Source organism: Bidens hawaiensis, unplaced genomic scaffold (assembly GCF_021521415.1).
Source record: "Bidens hawaiensis isolate Kalapana, Puna unplaced genomic scaffold, B.hawaiensis_p1.1 tig00016190_1, whole genome shotgun sequence".
NCBI lineage: Eukaryota > Viridiplantae > Streptophyta > Magnoliopsida > Asterales > Asteraceae > Bidens > Bidens hawaiensis.
Window position 1 is genome coordinate 112,719 of NW_027492474.1, and position 5,403 is coordinate 118,121.

A 5,403-nucleotide genomic window follows, 5' to 3' on the forward strand; every position below is an offset into this window, starting at 1 on the left:
AGATTAAAACTTTGCGCTAAAACCAAGATATTAACTAAAATTAAAACTTTTATAGAATGCCTCCGCTATCTCGCCGATTTCAGAGAAGAGAAGCCTCGCGCATGCGTAAACAGCAACGTTCCCAGGAAATGGCCGCCGCAATAGCCCAAGCCTTGAGCCAAAACAATACCTCGAGTTATAACATCAAGTCCTTTAACGCGGGTAACCCTCCAAAGTTCACAGGTCTTGAAGGAGCCACCGTGATGCTCCAGTGGCTTGAGAAGATTGAAAACACTTTCCTCCATACCCAATGCCCCTCAGACAGACGAACCCTATATGCTTCCAGTGTCCTGGAATCCAGAGCGCTTACATGGTGGAATGGGGTAGCTCATGCGCGTGGCGCAGAGGCTGCTTCTAGCATGACATGGGAGGAATTCAAGGAAATTCTTACGCGAGAATTCTGCCCTCCCAACGAAGTTAAGCGCCTGGAGGAAGAATTTTGGAATCTTAAGCAGTACAGCGGTGAAGCGCGCGAGTACGCGACGCGCTTCCATGAACTAAGCCTGCTTGTCCCTCACCTTGTTACCCCTTCCCGCCGAGCCATAGAGAAATTCCTTGGGGGTCTCCCCATGGAAATTCAAGATTCTGTATGGGCTAGAAACCCAGTTACCCTCTCTGACGCCATCGAGTTGGCCGCTGTGCTCAGCGACAACCATGTCAGAGCAGGAACCCTGTTCCTGCGGGGAACAGAAAAGACCAAACTCACCAAGACTGTCCCTGAACCAACAGAAACCAAACCAGAACCCTCAAACCGTAACAACCTCAAGCGCAGGCGCAAGGCCTATGCGCTTACCAACCCGCCCATAGTCCAGCAACCCATTTATCAACCTCCAGTTTATGCGCCTAACCCACTATCAGCCTACCCAACACCTCCTATAGCCCACAACTATGCCTTAACCAATCCGGCACTCCCTGCCCCGCCAACTAAGAAACCTTACACAGGAAACCATCCCTTTTGCCCAACCTGTAGATTTCACCACCCAACCCAAACCCCGTGTCGACTTTGCAACCGATGTGGCCGCGCTGGTCACGCTGCTGAGAACTGTAGAGTCCTTCTCGCCAATCCAATTGCGCCAACACCACCAGTCTACCCGCAGAACCCACAACCAACATACCAAAACCCACGACCCAGGTCGTGCTATAACTGCGGTGATCCCAGTCATTTCCGGAACGCGTGCCCGAGACTACAAGTTCAGATTACGCAAGCGAATCCGGTGAACCAGATTTCAAACCAAGTGACGCGTGGACGAGCTTTTAACATAACCGCGCACCAAGCGCAAGCGAATAATGACGTAGTTAATGGTACATTTTTACTTAACGGATTTTATGCCTCTGTACTTTTTGATACTGGCGCCGATCGAAGTTTTATCTCTCGCGCCTTCGAGCAGAAGCTTGCGCGACCGCGCAGCGTTTTAAAAGAAGATTTTTCAGTTGAATTGGCTAACGGTGAAACTGTTTTAATTAACTCGGTGATTAAAGATTGTACGCTTAACCTTAACGAAAACGATTTTCTGATCGACCTCATCCCTATGCCTCTTGGAAGCTTTGATGTTATCATTGGTATGGACTGGCTTTCGCATAATCGCGCCGAAGTTATTTGCGCCAAGAAATTGATTCGCATACCTCGAGAGAATGGTGATCTTCATATTTACGGCGAAAAACCCTCCAGTGGTCTTAAGCTTATGTCTTGCGCCGAAGCCCAAAGACTCATGCGGAAGAAGTGTATTGCATTTCTAGCCCATGTGGTTAAACCCGATGAAGGAAAGAAGCTTCGCGATATCCCTGTTATGCGTGATTTCCCTGAAGTTTTTCCTGATGATCTTCCTGGTATCCCTCCCGCTCGTGAAGTCGAGTTCCGTATTGATCTTGTCCCTGGTGCTTCCCCCGTGGCTAAATCTCCTTATCGTCTTGCACCCGCTGAGATGCAAGAATTGGCCAGCCAACTTCAAGAGTTGACTGCTAAAGGATTCATTCGCCCTAGCTCTTCGCCCTGGGGTGCTCCGGTGTTGTTCGTTAAAAAGAAAGATGGATCGTTTCGCATGTGTATTGATTACCGCGAGTTGAACAAACTCACCATTAAGAACCGGTATCCCTTACCGCGTATTGACGACCTCTTTGATCAACTCCAAGGTGCCTCGTGTTTCTCGAAGATTGATCTCCGCTCTGGTTATCACCAGTTGCGCATCCGCGATGAAGATGTTCCGAAGACTGCTTTTCGAACTCGTTATGGCCATTTTGAATTCTTGGTCATGTCCTTCGGTTTAACCAACGCACCCGCCGTTTTCATGGATCTAATGAATCGGGTGTGTAGGCCTTTCTTGGACCGTTTCGTGATTGTGTTTATCGATGATGTTCTGGTGTATTCTAAGACCAAGGCCGAGCATGAGCAACATCTTCGGTTGGTGTTGCAAAAGCTTAAAGCTGAGCAACTCTATGCTAAGCTTTCCAAGTGTGAATTCTGGTCTAATGAAGTACAGTTTCTTGGTCATGTTGTAAACAAGATGGGTATTCATGTCGACCCATCCAAGATTGAAGCAATCAAGAACTGGATTACGCCATCCTCTCCTTCTGAGATCCGTTCCTTTCTGGGCTTAGCTGGTTACTACCGGCGATTTATTTCGAACTTCTCAAAGATCGCTTTACCTTTAACAGCTTTAACACACAAAGGTAAACCTTATATTTGGGGCTCGAAGCAAGAAGAAGCCTTCCTATCGCTCAAGCGATTGTTGTGTGAAGCTCCTGTTCTTGCGCTACCTGAGGGTAATGATGATTTTGTCGTATATTGCGATGCATCCAACCAAGGTCTCGGTTGTGTTCTTATGCAACGAGGCAAGGTTATCGCTTACGCATCAAGGCAACTTAAGGTTCACGAAAAGAATTATACAACTCACGACCTCGAACTTGGTGCAGTTGTTTTTGCCTTGATGATCTGGAGACACTACCTTTATGGCACTAAGTGTATCCTTTACACTGACCATAAAAGCCTTCAGCATATCTTTGATCAAAAGGAACTTAACATGAGGCAACGCCGATGGAACGAACTCATCAGCGATTACGATTGTGAGATCCGGTATCATCCTGGTAAGGCTAATGTGGTAGCCGATGCGCTCAGCCGAAAACCCTGCCAGCTTAACTGTATTTTGCCGCGCACCCAGCTTCACTTCGCGCCGATTCAGAGCAACCTTGAATCGCGTATTCGTGACGCGCAGCGCGCATCCATCAGTAATGGTAACCTTCGCGCCGAGTTAGCGTGTGGCGCGGAAGCGCATTTTGTTTCTAATCTGAGTGGAATTCTCTGCTATCTTAATCGCATCTGGATTCCCTTTGATGAGAATCTTCGCGCTGATATCCTGTGTGAAGCGCACAAATCTCGGTATTCTATTCATCCTGGCGCTGATAAGATGTACAAGGATTTGCGCATTACTTATTGGTGGCCCGGTATGAAGAAGGATATTGCTGTGTTCGTAGCTAAATGCCTGACTTGTTCTAAAGTAAAAGCTGAACACCAACGCCCATCTGGTTTGCTCGAACAACCAGAAATTCCTACGTGGAAATGGGAATGTGTAGCAATGGACTTCATTACCAAGTTACCTTTGACAGCAAGCAAACATGATAGCATTTGGGTAATAGTGGATCGTTTGACTAAGTCTGCTCACTTTCTGCCCATTCGTGAAAACTACCGTGTTGAGCATCTCGCGCAGCTTTATGTCAAAGAAATTGTCTGCCGCCATGGTACTCCTTTGAGCATCATATCCGATCGCGATGGCCGTTTTATATCTCGCTTTTGGAAATCTCTCCAATCTGCACTAGGAACTCGCTTGGACATGAGTACGGCATATCATCCCCAGACTGACGGACAGTCTGAGCGAACTATTCAAACTCTTGAGGATATGCTCCGATCTTGTGTTCTTGATTTTGGAGGTAATTGGGATTCACACCTGCCTTTGATCGAGTTCTCTTATAACAACAGCTATCACTCCAGTATCGGTATGGCCCCATTTGAAGCACTTTACGGTCGTAGGTGCCGCTCCCCGATCTGTTGGAGCGAAGTGGGTGAAACTCAAATCACAGGACCCGAACTTGTTCAAGAGACAACCGATAAAATCGCCAAGATCCGTGATCATCTGCTGACCGCCAGAAGCCGACAGAAGAGTTACGCAGATCGCAGGCGAAAGCCTCTCGAATTTCAAGTTGGTGATCTTGTTCTCCTCAAAGTGTCGCCTTGGAAAGGTGTTGTCCGCTTTGGGAAGAAGGGTAAGCTTGCTCCTCGTTATGTTGGTCCATTTAAGATCATCGCGCGTGTAGGAAAAGTTGCCTACAGACTTGACCTGCCGCCCGCGCTCAGTAATGTGCATCCAACGTTCCATGTATCCAATCTCAAGAAGTGTTTAGCTGACGAGAACCTTCACATTCCACTTGATGAAGTCCAAGTTGATGAAACTATGCATTTTATTGAGAAGCCTGTTGAGGTTATGGATCGCGAGGTTAAGCAAACCAAGCGCAGTCGTATCCCTATCGTGAAAGTTCGTTGGGAGTCCAAGCGCGGAGCCGAGTTTACATGGGAAAGGGAAGATCAAATGAAGATCAAGTACCCGCACCTGTTCTCTGCGCAACCTACTTCGAGATAAATTTCGGGACGAAATTTCTTAAAGTAGGGGAGACTGTGACATCTGCCCGATCCGACCCGACCCAGGTACCCGTTTCTCTGACCCGATCTCTTTCTTTTATGATTTAGTATTTATTTATACTTATATTTTACTTTTAAAAATAATAATATATATTTCCTTCCCGCCTCTTTCTCTCTCTTTTTCTTCCCGCTGTCCCGTCCCTCTCCTCTCTTTCCGCCTTCTTTTCCCTCTTATCGCCATCCCGCCCTTAAGCCTTGTTTCCCTCTTTTTCTTCTAACTCTTTGCTTGTCCTTTGTTCCTTCCCGCCTAAGGTTGTCTGCGCAGCTCCACGCGCCAGACCCCTTACAAGGAATCCTGCGTGAAGACCATCTGTTCCTGCGATACGCGAGACGAACGCTTCCCGCGACGCGCTAAGGATTTGTAGTTCCCTCGACGCGCGAAGAATTATAGTTCTTCCCGCGGCGCGCTAGGAATCTTAGTTCCTCCCGCGGCGCGCTAAGAAATGTGGTTCTTCCCGCAGTGCGCATGGAAATGAAGTTCTTTCCGCGACGCGTTAAGGTTGTTTTAGTCTACCTTCGCGCTCGCGCTCTCTTGACCTTCTGTGTCTGCCTTCGCGCCTTAGCCTTCTCGCGCTGTACCCTTTGAGTTTTCTTCTGTTTAAATCTAGCCGTTTCTTTTGTGTTGTCTTATCTTTTGGAGCTGTTGACCTGCTTTGCTTTATGTCTGAATAGTTGCT